The following is a 19,197-nucleotide window of genomic DNA, read 5'->3' as shown; positions in this document are numbered from 1 at the left end:
GGTGTTTTCTCACAAAAATAGAAAACCTAAGACAGAAGTTGTTACCAAGTGCATGCAGTATTGTTTTGACAGGACTGACCATGTTTTTGGAGGGTAATAAGAGGAATTTGAAACTTGGGGCTAGTGGGAACTTGGAGGATAATGCCAACAGCAATGGTGATGATAGAGACCTGGCTTATAACATTTCACTGTGGATGTTTGAGAGCCTCTTAAAATTCTCTTGGGTCCATTCAATATTTCATATTAGGAATCTGTGGTTACGGTTAGCTGAAGCTGAAGAATCAATTGTGATTAACAAGAGAACCAAATCACTAAAGCGACATCTTTTCTTTGCTTGGACAACTGATACTGGACAGTTGGGGATAAAGAACTAGGTATGATTAAGAAGAGATCAGCATCATTGAGGCCAAATCTTCAGAGAAGTGTTTATGCAGGGTCAGAACACAGAAGCTGTGGTCTAAAGCATGCCTTTGCTGTACCTTGTCATAGTACCCAAATTTAGTAATATGCAAGTGTCCCACATGGTACTAGTCTTGAAAGGCATGAATGAGGTCACCAGGAGCAGCTGAGGCATAGCACTGTGAGAGACCGGATCAGGCCACTGGTGAAGGCTGAGGATGAGGGGAGTCATAGTGAGAACTTAACACTTGCCTCCATGTGTCAGAGTCCAAGTCTCAGATGAGAGCCCAAAGGGTGAGAAATTGTAGTGGAGACCCCAGTACTTTGAAGATCCCAGTACCATGGCAAAAACATCAAGAAAATAGTAAGCATGAAGTGGGCCTGGAATGAGCCTATGGCACAAGCTACATGTGCTTTTCTGTAGATGGCAAATCAGAAAGATAGAGCTATGTAGACCCTTTGGAGTCCAGATTATGAATAAATGCAGATATCTGACAATGAGATGATGATGATGATGATGATGATGATGATGATGATGATGATGATTTAATCTTTTTTTTTACAGTCCAGCCATTATCCTTCTCCCAGTCTGCCCTCCGACTATTCCTTATCCCATACCTCCTCCCCTATCGCCAAGAGAACGTCCACACCCCTCACGCCCAGCCCAGCAAACCTTCCCACCCCATGGGACCTCAAGTCTCTTGAGCGTTAAGTGCATCTTCTCTCACTAAGGCCAAACCAGGCAGTCCTCTGTTGTATATGTGTTTGGGGCCTCATATCAGCTGGTATGTGCACTTTGCATTAATCTAATTATAACCATGTCCAGACTCTTAATCTTGGAAGTGAGAAGGACTTACCTTTAATTTTACAAGAGCCCATGGTTAAAGAGACTTTGACATTTTAGGGAGACTTTCAATATTTAGAGAGACTTTGAATATTGAAAGAGACTTTGGAAGCTTTAAAGGGATTAAATTTTATAAATGTATGAGGCCCTTAAAAGTCACAATGTGCTTTATCTTGAGATAGGGATCTTGATATAAAATCTTGGGGACAAGTAAGACATCAAAGATTTGGGTTTAATAGTGATGTGTTTGTGTGTCAGTTGACAAGTAGTAAATTGTCTTGGTTAGTTTTTTGTCATAGATACAGGGTAGAGCCATTTGGGAAGAAGGAATCTCAATTAAGGAAGTACTTCCTTAGTCTAGAGAGACGGCTCAGTGGTTAAGAGCATTGACTGCTCTTCGAGAAGTCCTGAGTTCAATTCCCAGCAACCACATGGTGACTCACAACCATCTATAATGGGACCAGATGCCCTCTTTTGGTGTATCTGTAAATAGCTACAGTATAAATATAAATATAATAATAAATCTTTTTTTAAAAAGGAACTACTTCTTTAAGCTCCACTTGTAGGCAAGCCCTTGGGGGCATTTTAAAATTAATAATTGATATGGAAGGTCCCAGTCTACTATGGGTGGTGCCATCCTTGCCAAGTGGGCCTGAGTTATACTAGAAAGCCGGCTGAGCAATCCATGAGGAGCAAGTCAGTAAGTAGTATTCATTCGTGATTCGTGGCCTCTTCTTCAATTCCTGACTCTAAGCTCTTAGCATAAGCTCTTGCCCTGACTTCCCTCAGTGATGAAGTCTGACCCAGAAGTTGTTCAATGAAATAAACCCTTTGCTACCTAAGTTGACTTTGGTCATGGAGTCTTATCACTGTAATATAATACATTAAGAAAATAATTATCCTACCACCACTTCCTGCTACATTTTATCCCATCTTGTTTCCCCTTAGGATCAAATGCCTTGAAGTTCTCTGCCAATGCCATGCTTTTTAAAGACTGGAAGGTATGTCTAGTCCTATTTATTTCCTCGTTCCTCACTTAATGTTGTCCTTTCAGAATTTTAGGGGTACTTATCCTTTCCACCAGAGTGAGTTTTATACTGTTTTGCTTTATACCTTCATTGTCATGATTACAATTAAACTTAAAACTCTTTAACCCTTTTGCCCAACTCTCACAATAAGATTTATTTTCTAACACTGACTCAAAAAACTCTAGGTTATATTAACCTACTCTAAATCTCCCATCTTGCCTTCTCCCCCAGATCCTGTGACTGTTGAGTCCCCCTGGAGCATTCCCAGCAGTGAACTATGCCCTGTCCCCTGAGCCCCATTTCCTGGCTCATGGCTCTACCTGAATTCCTGGAAGCCTGATAACATCTGGGAAAACAGGTAGGACTCAGGCCCAGGCCTCTTGCTGGCTACGTCCCCTTAGGCATACCCTGCAGCAGCTCCCTATGCCTTGTCCTCTGTACTCTATTTTCAGCCAATAACTCTGCCTGCATTTCCACAGGCTTGCTGACGCTGAGGTCTTCCAGGTAAAAACCCTTTCCCCAATCTTCTGTCTGCAAACTTCCCCTAAAACACACCCAACAGAGTAACGTGCATTATCTCTTCTATACTCCACCTTACAGCCCACACCTCTGGTGCCTGTCAGCACCATAGACAACCAGATGGCTAAAGGCCAGCTTAAGAATACAATCAACAAAAGTCAGAGAAATGGGTACCACCAGAACCCAACTATCCTACTACAACAAGCTCTCGATATTCTAATACAGCCAAAGGACAAGAAAATGACCTTAAATCCAATCTTGTAAAGGGGCCTTTAAGGAAATGAATAAATTCCTTAAAGAAACATAGGAAAATACAATCAGACAGGTGAAGGAAATAAATAAAATTGTTGAAGACATAAGAATGGAAATAGAAGCAATAAAGGAAATACAAACTGGGGAAATCCTGGAGATTGAAAACCTAGGGAAGAAAACTAACTATAGACGCAAGCATCACAAATGGAATACAAGAGATAAAAGACAGAATCTCAGGCACAGAAGATATGATTGAAAAATTGGTACATAGGTCAAAGAAAATGTTAAATCTAAAAAAAAATGTTCCTGATATAATACATCCAAGAAATCTCTGACACCCCGAAAAACCAAACCTACTAATGATAGAAATAGAAGATTACCAGCTACAAGGCCCAGAAAATATTTTCAACAAATTCATAGAAGAAAATTATTCCAAAGAGATGTCAGTAAACATACAAGAAGCTTATAGAACATCAAATAGATTGGTCCAGAAAATAAAATCCTCCTTCCACATAAAAAATAATTGAAATACTAAATTGGAGAATCAAGAAAAAATATTAAAAGCTGCAAGGGGAAAAGCCAAAGTAACATATAAAGACAGACCTATCAGAATTAAATCCAACTTCTCAACAGAGATTCAGAAAGTCAGAGAGCCTGGGCAGAGCTCTGGCAGTATCTAAGAGACCACAGAAGTCAGACCAGACTACTATATCCAGCAAAACTCTCAATCACTGTAAATAGAGAAAACAAGATATTCCTTGACAAACCAAAGTTAAACCACATCTACCCACAAATCCAGCACTACACAAGGTATTAAAGGAAAACTCCAACCCAAAGAGGTTAATTAGAACCGCTAAAAGCCAGGAAATAACGCCAGCAAAACCAAAAGCAGGGAAGCACACGTATGTGCTTACACACACACACACACACACACATACACACACACACACACACACACACACTCACACGCACACACACCATAAAAATAACAGGAGTTAACATTCACTGGTCATTAATATCTCTGAACACAGTCTAACACAATGGATGTGAGAACAAGATCTATCTTTGCTGCACACAAGAAACACATCTCTGTTGAGGCTTCGTCTGTTCCTATGTATTGTGGTGCTAAATACTGACCTCTAAAGTCTAGTTGTCCCTAGGAATGAGGAGATCATGTTGTACACCAAGTGATGTTATGTAACCTTCTTTTTAAATTTAAAACTATTGGTTTAATAAAGATGCCTACAGCCTATAGATGGGCAGAAAAGAGGTAGGTAGAGTTTGGTTCCTGGGGCTTGGGGTCTGACAGGGAGACTACAAGGAGAGACATGGAGGGAGGAGATGTCATGTGGTAAGTGAATTATGAAAACTTGGCCATGAGGGCTGGTTGATAGAAGTAAAGAGCAGTCCAGGTGGAATATGGAAACCATATCTCAGGGTTATTGGCAGGGAAGTAGACATAATAGCATAGAGGGTGGATATCTGCCTAGCTCTAGTGCTTTGAAGGCTTTTTAAATATAAAACTTTTGTGTCTTATATGTGGGAACTGAATTATCAAAGGTGGGGTAGAAATCCCAGGTTGAGGTTAAATATTTACTACAACACACCAAAGCAACCAAGATAGACATTACTTCAGATCAAAGGGCTGGTAAAAGGTTTTCCAAGCAAATATACCCAAGTAGCAAGCCAGAATAGCAATTCTAATATCTAATGAAATAGACTTTCGGCCAAAATTATTCAAAAGAGATGGAGAAAGACATTGTACTCATACTCATATTCATACTAATCAAAGGAAAATACAATCAAGATGGTGTCCTAATTCTAAACATCTATGTCCCGAATTCAACAGTACTCACATTTGTAAATGATTCATTACTAAAGCTTAATCACACATCAAACCCTACACATCAATAGTGAAAGACTTCAACACCCCATTCTCAGAAATAAACTGGTCACCAAGACAGATACTAAATAAAGAAACAGTGAAAATAACAGAGGTTATGATTTAAATGGGCCTAACTATTGCATGACCATTGATCAAACTGCAAACTCTGAGATTTTATTATTTATTGAAAAAAATGTTTCTTATTGTGTGTCTCAACACTTAGCTCACACCTTTGATCCTTTGGGCTAGAACAGAAACCTTAGTAAATACCTTCAATGCCGAACAATGACAGTAAATCTAGTTTGTAAAACAAAGACCCCTGTTTGAAAGTGATGTCTAATTGAGTGACAGAAAAGGTGACAAACTAGAGAAAGATTTGACAGAATAGGATATGCCAAACTCTCAGAAGAACAGAGAGGAAAGAGAGGGAATGAGACAGACAGAGAGAGAGAGAGAGAGAGAGAGAGAGAGAGAGAGAGAGAGAGAATGAGAATATTCAGTTTTACTAGGAGAGTTTTACAGAGACATGTTGAAGAGAGAACAAGCTAAATACAGGTGATGACAGAATGAGCCTGAGAATGAGAAGGAGCCAGAAGATTTGAATATATTGCCAAAGTTAGTATGATGCCAAACAGAGCAACAAGTCAGAGGCTGAGAGAGAAGCCAGACTGAATAAATCATCTTGGAGAGGAGTTTGAGCTAGAACAGCTGAGTTGAATCAGCTACCAGAGATCAGTAAGAACAAGCAAGGGTGAGCTTATTCAGCAGTAAGTCTCAGAGGCTGAAAAGATTTTAAATTGTACAGAGGCTTGAAGTTTCTAGGAATAACTCTAGGTTAGCAGAGGCAATAAACCTCAAAGATGACATTTACAATAGGGGAATAAAAGTTACATTTACACCTAACAAATACCTACAGAGCATTTCAACTAAACACAAGCAAATACAACTTCTTCTCAGCACCTCACAGAACCTTCTCCAAAAGTGATCATATAATTGGTCACAAAGCAAGCCTCAAGAAATACAAGAAAAATGAAATAACTCCTTGTATCTTAGCATACTATCATGGATTGTAGCTGGACTTCAGCAAAAATAGAAACAACAGAAAGTGCAAACTCATGGAACCTGAACAATTCTTTACTCAATGACCATAAAGAAATTTAAAAAAATCTATTTCTTTTAATTTTTTAAAAAATAATTTTATTTTTCTTGGATATTTTATGTACTTATATTTCAAATGTTATCCCCTTTTTCTCCTCTCCCATACCCCCTCCCCCTGCTTCTCTAAGGATGCTCCCATTCCCACCCACACACTCCAATCTCAATGCTCTAGCATTACCCTACATTAGGGAAATAGAGACTTCACAGGACCAAGGGCTTTTCCTCCTATTGATGCTGGACAACGCCATCTTCTGCCACATATGTGGCTGAAGTCATGGGTCCCTCCATGTGTACTTATTGGTTGGTGGTTTAGTCCCAGGGCGCTCTGGTTGGTTGATATTGTTGTTCTTCCTATTGTGTTGCAACCCCTTCTGCTCCTTCAGTCTTTTCTCTAACTCCTCCATTGGGGTTCCCTTGTTCAGTCCAGTGGTTAGCTGCAAGCATTCTCATTTGTATCAGTAGGGTTCTGGCAGAGCCTCTCAGGAGACACCCATATCTGGCTCCTGTCAACAAGCACTTCTTGGCATCAGCAATAGTGACTGGGTTTGGTGGCTGCATATGGGATAGATTCCCAGGTGGGGCAGTCTCTGGATTACCTTTTCTTCAGTCCCTGCTCTATTCTTTGTCCCTGTATTTCCTCCCATGAGTATTTTGTTCTCTCTTTCATGAAGGAATGAAACATCCATATTTTGGTCTTCCTTTTTCTTGGGGTTCATATGATCTGTGAATTTTTTTAGGTATTCCAAGCTTTTGGGCTAATATCCACTTATCAGTGAGTGCATATCACGTGTGTTCCTTTGTGAATGGGTTATGTCACTCAGGATTATGTTTTCTAGTTCCATCCATTTGCCTAAGAATTTCAGGTAGTCATTGTTTTTAAATAGCTGAGTAATACTCCATTGTGAAAGGAACCACATTTTCTGTATCCATTCCTCTGTTGAAGGACATCTGGGTTATTTCCAGCTTCTGGCTATTATAAATAAGACTGCTATGAACATAGTGGAGCACGTGTCTTTGTTATATCTTCAAACATCTTTCCAGTGTATGCCCAGGAGTGGTATAGCTGGCTCCTCAGGTAGAACTATTTCCAATTTTCTGAGGAACTGCCAGACTGATTTCCAGAGTGGTTGTACCAGCTTGCAATCCCACAAACAATGGAGGACTGTTCCTCTTTCTCCACATCCTCACCAGCATCTACTGAGATTTGATCTTAGCCACTCTGACTGGTGTGAGGTGGTAACTCAGGGTTGTTTTGATTTGCAATTCCCAGATGACTAAGGATGTTATTTCTTTAGGCAGTTCTCAGCTATTCAGTATTCCTCAGTGGAGAGTTCTTTGTTTAGCTCTGTACTCCATTTTTTAATAGGATTATTTGAATCTCTGGAGACTAATTTCTTGAGTTCTTTGTATATGTTAGATATTAGCCCTCTATTGGATGTAGGATTGGTAAAGACCTTTTCCCAGTCCTTTGGTTGCTGTTTTGTCCTATTGACAGTGTTCTTTACCTTACAGAAGCTTTGCAATTTTATAATGTCCCATTTGTCGATTCTGGATCTTAGAGCATAAGCCATTGGTTTTCTGTTCAGGAAGAAATAAAGAATCCACAATATAAACAAACTGAAAGAAGAAAATCACATGATCAGCTTATTTGATCCTGAAAAAGCCTTTGACGAAATCTAACACTCCTTCATAATAAAAGTATTGGAGAGATTAGGAATATAAGATACCAAATACAATAAAAATAACATATAGCAAGCTGATAGCCAACATCAAATTAAATGGAGAGAAACTTAAAGCAATTCCATTAATCATGGATATGACAACCAGTTAGTTCTCCAATGAAACACACAGAGATCTGATAATATTTGAAAAGTTAGACCTAGCTGACCAGACTCAACTAGTTCATCTAAGTTAACCCAATCCCCTAACCCTATCTATTCATGTGGCTAGCTACACCGGTAGTCACACCCATCTCCCATCACTCCTTTCAAAGTGTTTGAATACAAAATTAACTTACAAAAAATTAGTAGGCCTCCTTTGTAAAATGATAAATGGGTTGAGAAAGAAATTAGGTAAACAACATCCTTTAGAATAGCCACAATTAATGTAAAATATTTTGGGATAACTCTAACCAAGAAAGTAAAAGACTTGAATGATAAGACCGCCATGTCTTTGATTAAAGAAATTGAAGAAGTCATCATAAGTTAAAAAGAATTCCCATGTTCATCGATTGGTAGGATTTACATAGTGAAGATGCCATCTTATCACAAGAATATACAGATTCAAGGGATTGCCCATCAAAATTCCAAAACAATTCTTTCCAGATCTTGAAAGAATACTCATCTGCATATAGAAATCAAAAAATCCCAGGATAGCTAAAGAAATTCTCTACAATAAAAGAACTTCTGGGTATATCACCATCCTTGATTTCAAACTGTACTACAGAGCAATAGTAATAAAATCTGCATGGTACTGGCACTAAAACAGACAGGTTGATAAATGAAAAATTCCAAAATAAGTCCTTGTACCTATAGACAAATTGATTTTTGATAAAGAAGTCAGAACCACACAATGGAAAAAGAAAGCATCTTCAACAAGTGGTGTTGGTTTCATTGGATGTCTGCATATAGAACAATAAAAATAAATCCATATTTATCACTTTGCACAAAACTCAAGTCCAAGTAGGTGAAAGACCTCAATATAAGACTGGATACACTAAATCTGATAGAAAGGAAGCAGGACTATACTTGAATGTATAGAAAAAGGAGACAACTTCCTGAACAGAACACCAACAAATTAAGCATCAAGATTAACAATTAATAAATAGAACCTCATAAAACTGAAACACTTCTTTAAAGCAGAGGGTGCCATCAAAACAAAGGACAAAACAGCAACCTATGGAATGAGAAAATATCTTCCCCCACCCTATATCTGACAGAGGGCTAATGTTCAAAATATATAAAAACCTCAAGAAATTAGACACCTACAAATCAAATAACCCAATTAAAAATGGGATACAAAGGTAAAGAGAGGATTCATGACAGAGGAATCTCTAATGGCCAAAAAGCATTTGAAGAAGAAATGTTCAACATACTTAGTCATCAGGGAGATAGAAATCAATGTTACTCTGAGATTCCATATTATGCTTATCAAAATGGCTAGGATTAAAAACTCAGGTAACAGTTCATGTTGGTGAGGATGTGGGGCAATGGGCACACTCCTCCACTCCTGGTGGGAGTACAAACTTATACCACCACTCTAGAAATAATATGGTGCTTTTTCAGGAAATTGAGAATAGTTCTACTTCAAGAGCCAGCTATACCACTCCTAGGAATAAACCCAGAAGATGCTCCTCCATACCATAAGGACACTTATTCAACTATGTTCATAGCAGCTTTATTTATAATAGCCAGAAACTGGAAACAGCCTAAATTTTTCTCATCTGAAGAATAGATAAAGAAAATGTGGGTAATCTACACAAAGGGATATTATTCAGCCATTAAAAATAAGGGCATGAAGAGCCTGCCCCACATGTGGCCCATACATATATAGCCACCCAATTAGACAAGATGGATGAAGCAAAGAAGTGCAGGCCGACAGGAACCGGATGTAGATCGCTCCTGAGAGACACAGCCAGAATACAGCAAATACATAGGCGAATGCCATCATTAAACCACTGAAGTGAGAACGGGACCCCCATTGAAGGAATCTTAGAAAGGACTGAAAGAGCTTGAAGGGGCTCGAGACCCCATATGTACAACAATGCCAACCAACCAGAGCTTCCAGGGACTAAGCCAATACCTAAAGACTATACATGGACTGACCCTGGACTCTGACCTCATAGGTAGCCATGAATATCCTAGTAAGAGCACCAGTGGAAGGGGAAGCCCTGGGTCCTGCTAAGACTGAACTCCCAGTGAACGGGATTGTTGGGGGAGGGCAGCAATGGGGGGAGGGTGGGGAGGGGAACACCCATAAAGAAGGGGATGTTGGCCCGGAAACCGGGAAGGGGAAAAACAATCGAAATGTGAATAAGAAATACTCAAGTTAATAAAGATGAAAAAAATACCCAAGTTAATAAGGAAGAAAAAAAGTAAGGGCATCATAAAATTTTCAGGAAATGGATGAAACTAGAAAATATTCTGAATATGGTAACCCAGACCCAGAAAGACAAAGTATGTATTCGCTTATAAGTTTATATTAGCCATAAAGTACAGAATAACAATGCTACAATCCACAAACCTGAAGAAGTTGAGTAACAAGGAGAACCTAAGGGAGGATGCTTGACTCTCACTGAGAAGGATAGCTAAAATAGACATTAGGGGTAGATGAAGTGAAGGAGCTCGTTGGGAGAGGGGGCAGGTGAGGAACAAGAGGGATCAATGTAGAGAGGACAGTGGGAGAAAGAACAGGAAGAGAGAACTGAGATTGGTGATGGTGTGGGGAATATCTGCGATCAACTAGAATCCTACAAGGGAAACTCCCAGAAACCAGAGAGTGAACCTAGCTAAGACCCCTAGCAATAGTAGATATGGAACCTGAAACTGTCACCTCACATCACCAGACAAAACTTCCAATGGAGGGATGGAGACACCAATCCAGCCGCAAAACCTTCAGCCCACAATTTGTCCAGCCTACAAGATGTGCGGGGATAAAGACGGGGAAGAATTTATGGGAACGGGCCAACCAATCACTGGCTCAACTTGCGACGCATTCCATAAGAGAGCCTATCTCTCACACTATATACTGTCCTTTACCTGCAGACAGGAATCTAGCACATCTGTCACCCTAGAGTCTTCACCCTGTGTTCCACCCGGCTGGTGAGAACAGATGCAGAGACCCACAGCCAAACGGGTGGGATTTGGGAAACTTTGTGGAAGAGGGGAGGAAAGGATCAAACGAGCCAGAGGGGTCAAGAACACCATAAGAAAACCTACAGATTCAACTAACCTGGGTCTATAGGGTTTCACAGATACTGAATCACCAACCAAAGAGCATGCATGGGACAGACCTAGCCCCACTACACATATGTAACAGATGTGTACCTTAGTCTTATGTGAGACCCCTAACAGCAGGAACAGGGACTACAACTGACTCTGTTGCTAGCCTTTGGATCCATTTCCCCTAACTGGGCTGCCTTGTCTAGGCTCAATAGGAGAATATGTGCTTAGTCCTACTGAAACTTGATATGCCAGGGTTGGTTGATAGCCATGGGAGGCCATTCCTTCTCTGAAATAGGTGTGTGGGGGGAGAAAGGGGATCAAGAGTGGGGGGAATTTGGAGAAGAGTTGGGAAGGGAAGCAGGATCTAGTTGTAAAGTAAATAAATAAATTTAAGAAAACCCTGATTTAACAAGCCTCACAGATTTTTCTGTAGCAAATAATATCCTATTGTAGCCATTTCTCTCCATAATCTTGCACTTGACACAGATCTTCTGAATCAGCAAATGTGTATTATCTTATACCAAAATCTTCCCGCATAAGTGCACACATCTTACTCATAAGGACAACCCTAATAGATTTTTCTTAAAAGAAGAAAAATAGTTATCCACTTCTTTTGCTGGGGAGCAATCCTGTTTGTGCAGAAGACTGCTATCATGTTCCTCATTTTACAGGATTGATTTCTGTCAACAAAGCCCCAAATTGTATTTAGCTATGTGAAATACCTGCACAGTTAACTCATTGAAGCCATTTTGAAGGAAACATTTAAGCCACTCCCAAAAATTCTCTTTCAACTGCATCCCTAAGTCTGATTTATGTCATTGGAATTTTGTCCAAAGTACCAAGATTTATCACTGTTATGTTTCAGCTTATTATATTTGGCCCATCATTTCAGCCTGTCAACATCTCTTAAAATCTTGGTGCTGGCATGTAGTCTATTCTCTGTCCATGCCAAGTTCATGTCATGTGCATCTTGCTTGAGTATGTTCTCTATCCTCAGATAAGCCACCAGAAATGGCTAACGGGAATGTGCTGTTTTTCTACTGAATTCAAAGGACAAAAAGGAAGTTGAAATCATCAAGGGAAACATGTAAAGACAAGTATCTTTTGATTCGGAGCAAAGATCTGGTGCACAGGCATGCGTGTTTCTGGCAGTTCCTACACTGCTTATCTTGGTGTGTAAGTTGATATGGTGAGAGAATAAGCCTGGAGCAAGTGGTAACCTCAAAGGTATTTTAATGTACCGAGAGCTGGGATAAGGGAAGTGGGAAGCCAAAGATAAAACTGTTAGTAAGCTACTCAATCTTGGGAGTCTCAAAATGGCACTGAGGCATTTTTAAACATTGGGAATAAATGCATTTAAGATTTGTGCCCCATTTTTTCCCACTTACCTTTAAAATAGTACATGTCGCCTTCTATAGAACTTACAGAGGATTTCTTCTATCAGAGAGAAAGCCATTCCTCACTGGTCACCGGAACGTGAGTGACTATCTCTAGCAAACATAAGCAATACTTAAGGTTACTGTATTCTGAGAGCGTTTTTCTGGTGAGTTGAGCACAAACGTACTTAAGGGAAGTAGGTGTAGTCACATTCTTCCTCCTCCTTGTATTAAACATAGATTATTTCTCATACAATATAATCGAAATACAGTTTTCTCTCCCTCTACTCCTCCAAGTCCCTCCCTACCTCCTCTCCCATGTGGATCCACTCCCTATCTCTTATTAGAAAAGAACAGGCCTCTGAGAGATAACAGAAAAAAGATTTTTTAAAGGTAAAATTAGATAAAACAAAAACCATTACATCAAAGGTGGGCAAGCTAAGCCAACAAAAAAATAAAAGAGTCCCAAGAACAGGCTCAAAAATCAGAGACACTTGTTCATACACTCAGGAGTCCCATGAAAATGCTAAACTGAAAGTTATAGCATGTATTCAGAGGACCTGGTGCTAGACCTGTGTAGACCCTGTTCTTGCTGCTTCAGACTCTGTGAGTTCATGAGCTTTGTTTACTTGTTGAAGAGGACCTTCTTCTTCTTTGGTGCCCTCTATCCCCTCCATCATCCCTATTAATTCTGCCTCCTCTCCCTTGGATTTCCTGAGCTCTGAGGGGAGGGATTTGATGAAGACATATTCTTCAGTACTGTGTGTTCCAAAGTCACTCTCCTTGAATAATGTCAGGCTGTGGGTCTCTGTATTTGTTCCCATCTGCCTTAGGAGGAAGCCTCTCAAATGATGGCTGAATAAGACACTGGTTTTTTAGTATGGTAGAACATTAGAGTCATTTTATCATTGCTTTCCACTCTTCAAGGTTTCCTTATTACACCTCAAATGTCCTAGCTGTCTCTCCCCTCATTCCCTCCCTCAATCCCATCCTCCCTCCCGCTTTGCACCCAGTTCCCCCATTCTTGTTCTCCACCACCACTCCATTTAACCTATAAAATTTATTCTATTTTCCCTTCCTAGTATATCCATGCCCCCCCCCCCCAGTCTCTTGATCTATGATTATCCTCTCTGGGTCTACAAATTGTAGCTTAGTTTTCATTTATTTAATAGCTAATATCTACCTATAACCTAATATATAGCATATTTATACCTCTGTGTCTGCCTCACTCAGAATAAGTTAATTTAGTTCCATCCATGTTCCTGAAAATTTTTGATACGTTTTTTATATTTCAGTAATGCTCTACTGTGTGAATATACCACATTCTCTCTATTTATTCTTCTGCTGAGGGACATCGAGTTTGTTTTTAATTTCTGGGTATTGTGAATACAATGTCAGTTAACATAATTGAGCAAGTGTCTTTGTAGTATTGAGAAGTGTCCTTTAGGGATATGCCCAGAATGGTGTAGCTGGATCTTGAGGTCGGTCAATTTCCATCTTTCTGAAGAACTGCTGTTCTGACTTCCATAGTTGCTGTATAAGTTTGCACTCTGATCAGCAATTAAGAGGTGTTTGCCTTCCTCCATATCCTCATCAGTGTAGCTGTCACTTGTGTTACTGATCTTAGCCACTCTGACAGGTATAACATGAAACCTTAAAGTAGGTTGATTTGCATTTTCCTGATGGCTAAAGACATTGAAAAATTTTTTAAAATTGCTTTGCCATTTGAGTTTGCACTATTGAAAATTCTGTTTAGATCTGTACCCCATTTTTAACTGGATTGTTTGTTTTTTTTCTTTTAAATTAAATTTTATTTGATATTTTTCTTATTAACTTGAGTATTTCTTATATACATTTCAAGTGTTATTCCCTTTCCCGGTTTCCGGGCAAACATCCCCCTCCCCCCTCCCCTTCCTTATGGGTGTTCCCCTCCCAACCCTCCCCCCATTGCCGCCCTCCCCCCATAGTCTAGTACACCGGGGGTTCAGTCTTAGCAGGACCCAGGGCTTCCCCTTCCACTGGTGATCTTACTAGGATATTCATTGCTACCTATGAGGTCAGAGCCCAGGGTCAGTCCATGTATAGTCTTTGGGTAGTGGCTTAGTCCCTGGAAGCTCTGGTTGCTTGACATTGTTGTACTTTTGGGGTCTCGAGCCCCTTCAAGCTCTTCCAGTTCTTTCTCTGATTCCTTCAACGGGGGCCTATTCTCAGTTCAGTGGTTTGCTGCTGGCATTCGCCTCTGTATTTGCTGTATTCTGGCTGTGTCTCTCAGGAGCGATCTACATCCGGTTCCTGTCGGCCTGCACTTCTTTGCTTCGTCCATCTTCTCTAATTGGGTGGCTGTATATGTATGGGTCATAGGTGGGGCAGGCTCTGAATGGGTGTTCGTTCAGTCTCTGTTTTAATCTTTGCCTCTCCCTTCCCTGCCAAGGGTATTCTTTTTCCTCATTTAAAGAAGGAGTGAAGCATTCACATTTTGATCATCTGTCTTGAGTTTCGTTTGTTCTAGGGATCTAGGGTAATTCAAGCATTTGGGCTAATAGCCACTTATCAATGAGTGCATACCATGTATGTCTTTCTGTGAATGGGTTAGCTCACTCAGGATGATATTTTCCAGTTCCAACCATTTGCCTACGAATTTCATAAACTCGTTGTTTTTGATAGCTGAGTAATATTCCATTGTGTAGATGTACCACATTTTCTGTATCCATTCCTCTGTTGAAGGGCATCTGGGTTCTTTCCAGTTTCTGGCTATTATAAATAAGGCTGCGATGAACATAGTGGAGCACGTGTCTCTTTTGTATGTTGAGGCATCTTTTGGGTATATGCCCAAGAGAGGTATAGCTGGATCCTCAGGCAGTTCAATGTCCAATTTTCTGAGGAAACTCCAGACTGATTTCCAGAATGGTTGTACCAGTCTGCAATCCCACCAACAATGGAGGAGTGTTCCTCTTTCTCCACATCCTCGCCAGCATCTGCTGTCACCTGAGTTTTTGATCTTAGCCATTCTCACTGGTGTGAGGTGAAATCTCAGGGTTGTTTTGATTTGCATTTCCCTTATGACTAAAGATGTTGAAAATTTCTTTAGGTGTTTCTCAGCCATTCGGCATTCCTCAGCTGTGAATTCTTTGTTTAGCTCTGAACCCCATTTTTTAATAGGGTTATTTGTTTCCCTGCGGTCTAACTTCTTGAGTTCTTTGTATATTTTGGATATAAGGCCTCTATCTGTTGTAGGATTGGTAAAGATCTTTTCCCAATCTGTTGGTTGCCGTTTTGTCCTAACCACAGTGTCCTTTGCCTTACAGAAGCTTTGCAGTTTTATGAAATCCCATTTGTCGATTCTTGATCTTAGAGCATAAGCCATTGGTGTTTTGTTCAGGAAATTTTTTCCAGTGCCCATGTGTTCCAGATGCTTCCCTAGTTTTTCTTCTATTAGTTTGAGTGTGTCTGGTTTGATGTGGAGGTCCTTGATCCACTTGGACTTAAGCTTTGTACAGGGTGATAAGGATGGATCGATCTGCATTCTTCTACATGTTGCCCTCCAGTTGAACCAGCACCAATTGCTGAAAATGCTATCTTTTTTCCATTGGATGGTTTTGGCTCCTTTGTCAAAAATCAAGTGACCATAGGTGTGTGGGTTCATTTCTGGGTCTTCAATTCTATTCCATTGGTCTATCTGTCTGTCTCTGTACCAATACCATGCAGTTTTTATCACTATTGCTCTGTAATACTGCTTGAGTTCAGGGATAGTGATTCCCCCTGAAGTCCTTTTATTGTTGAGGATAGCTTTAGCTATCCTGGGTTTTTTGTTATTCCAGGTGAATTTGCAAATTGTTCTAACTCTTTGAAGAATTGGATTGGTATTTTGATGGGGATTGCATTGAATCTGTAGATTGCTTTTGGTAAAATGGCCATTTTTACTATATTAATCCTGCCAATCCATGAGCATGGGAGATCTTTCCATCTTCTGAGGTCTTCTTCAATTTCTTTCCTCAGTGTCTTGAAGTTCTTATTGTACAGATCTTTTACTTGCTTGGTTAAAGTCACACCGAGGTACTTTATATTATTTGGGTCTATTATGAAGGGTGTCGTTTCCCTAATTTCTTTCTCGGCTTGTTTCTCTTTTGTATAGAGGAAGGCAACTGATTTATTTGAGTTAATTTTATACCCAGCCACTTTGCTGAAGTTGTTTATCAGCTTTAGTAGATCTCTGGTGGAACTTTTGGGATCACTTAAATATACTATCATGTCATCTGCAAATAGTGATATTTTGACCTCTTCTTTTCCGATCTGTATCCCCTTGATCTCCTTTTGTTGTCTGATTGCTCTGGCTAGAACTTCAAGAACTATATTGAATAAGTAGGGAGAGAGTGGGCAGCCTTGTGTAGTCCCGGATTTTAGTGGGATTGCTTCAAGTTTCTCTCCATTTAGTTTAATGTTAGCAACTGGTTTGCTGTATATGGCTTTTACTATGTTTAGGTATGGGCCTTGAATTCCTATTCTTTCCAGGACTTTTATCATGAAGGGGTGTTGAATTTTGTCAAATGCTTTCTCAGCATCTAATGAAATGATCATGTGGTTCTGTTCTTTCAGTTTGTTTATATAATGGATCACGTTGATGGTTTTCCGTATATTAAACCATCCCTGCATGCCTGGGATGAAGCCTACTTGATCATGGTGGATGATTGTTTTGATGTGCTCTTGAATTCGGTTTGCCAGAATTTTATTGAGTATTTTTGCGTCGATATTCATAAGGGAAATTGGTCTGAAGTTCTCTTTCTTTGTTGTGTCTTTGTGTGGTTTAGGTATAAGAGTAATTGTGGCTTCATAGAAGGAATTCGGTAGTGCTCCATCTGTTTCAATTTTGTGGAATAGTTTGGATAATATTGGTATGAGGTCTTCTATGAAGGTTTGATAGAATTCTGCACAAAATCCGTCTGGATCTGGGCTCTTTTTGGTTGGGAGACCTTTAATGACTGCTTCTATTTCCTTAGGAGTTATGGGGTTGTTTAACTGGTTTATCTGTTCCTGATTTAACTTCGATACCTGGTATCTGTCTAGGAAATTGTCCATTTCCTGACGATTTTCAAGTTTTGTTGAATATAGGTTTTTATAGTAAGATCTGATGATTTTTTGAATTTCCTCTGAATCTGTAGTTATGTCTCCCTTTTCATTTTTGATTTTGTTAATTTGGACGCACTCTCTGTGTCCTCTCGTTTGTCTGGCTAAGGGTTTATCTATCTTGTTGATTTTCTCAAAGAACCAGCTTTTGGTTCTGTTGATTCTTTCTATGGTCCTTTTTGTTTCTACTTGGTTGATTTCAGCTCTGAGCTTGATTATTTCCTGCCTTCTACTCCTCCTGGGTGTATTTGCTTCTTTTTGTTCTAGAGCTTTTAGGTGTGCTGTCAAGCTGCTGACATATGCTCTTTCCTGTTTCTTTCTGCAGGCACTCAGCCCTTTGAGTTTTCCTCTTAGCACAGCTTTCATTGTGTCCCATAAGTTTGGGTATGTTGTACCTTCATTTTCATTAAATTCTAAAAAGTTTTTAATTTCTTTCTTTATTTCTTCCTTCACCAGGTTATCATTGAGTAGAGCATTGTTCAATTTCCACGTATATGTGGGCATTCTTCCCTTATTGTTATTGAAGACCAGTTTTAGGCCGTGGTGGTCCGATAGCACGCATGGGATTATTTCTATCTTTCTGTACCTGTTGAGGCCCGTTTTTTGACCAATTATATGGTCAATTTTGGAGAAAGTGCCATGAGGAGCTGAGAAGAAGGTATATCCTTTTGCTTTAGGATAGAATGTTCTATAAATATCCGTTAAGTCCATTTGGCTCATGACTTCTCTTAGTCTGTTGACATCACTGTTTAATTTCTGTTTCCATGATCTGTCCATTGATGAGAGTGGGGTGTTGAAATCTCCCACTATTATTGTGTGAGGTGCAATGTGTGTTTTGAGCTTTAGTAAGGTTTCTTTTACATATGTAGGTGCCCTTGTATTTGGGGCATAGATATTAAGATTGAGAGTTCATCTTGGTGGATTTTTCCTTTGATGAATATGAAGTGTCCTTCCTTATCTTTTTTGATGACTTTTAGTTGGAAATTGATTTTATTTGATATTAGAATGGCTACTCCAGCTTGCTTCTTCTGACCATTTGCTTGGAAAGTTGTTTTCCAGCCTTTCACTCTGAGGTAGTGTCTGTCTTTGTCTCTGAGGTGTGTTTCCTGTAGGCAGCAGAATGCAGGGTCCTCGTTGCGTATCCAGTTTGTTAATCTATGTCTTTTTATTGGGGAGTTGAGGCCATTGATATTGAGAGATATTAAGGAATAGTGATTATTGCTTCCCGTTATATTCATATTTGGATGTGAGGTTATGTTTGTGTGCTTTCATTCTCTTTGTTTTGTTGCCAAGACGATTAGTTTCTTGCTTCTTCTAGGGTATAGCTTGCCTCCTTATGTTGGGCTTTACCATTTATTATCCTTTGTAGTGCTGGATTTGTAGAAAGATATTGTGTAAATTTGGTTTTGTCATGGAATGTCTTGGTTTCTCCATCAATGTTAATTGAGAGTTTTGCTGGATACAGTAACCTGGGCTGGCATTTGTGTTCTCTTAGGGTCTGTATGACATCAGTCCAGGATCTTCTGGCCTTCATAGTTTCTGGCGAGAAGTCTGGTGTGATTCTGATAGGTCTGCCTTTATACGTTACTTGACCTTTTTCCCTTACTGCTTTTAATATTCTTTCTTTATTTTGTGCGTTTGGTGTTTTGACAATTATGTGACGGGAGGTGTT

Source organism: Rattus norvegicus, chromosome 9, assembly GCF_036323735.1.
Source record: "Rattus norvegicus strain BN/NHsdMcwi chromosome 9, GRCr8, whole genome shotgun sequence".
NCBI lineage: Eukaryota > Metazoa > Chordata > Mammalia > Rodentia > Muridae > Rattus > Rattus norvegicus.
Note: the sequence above shows the minus strand (reverse complement) of the source record.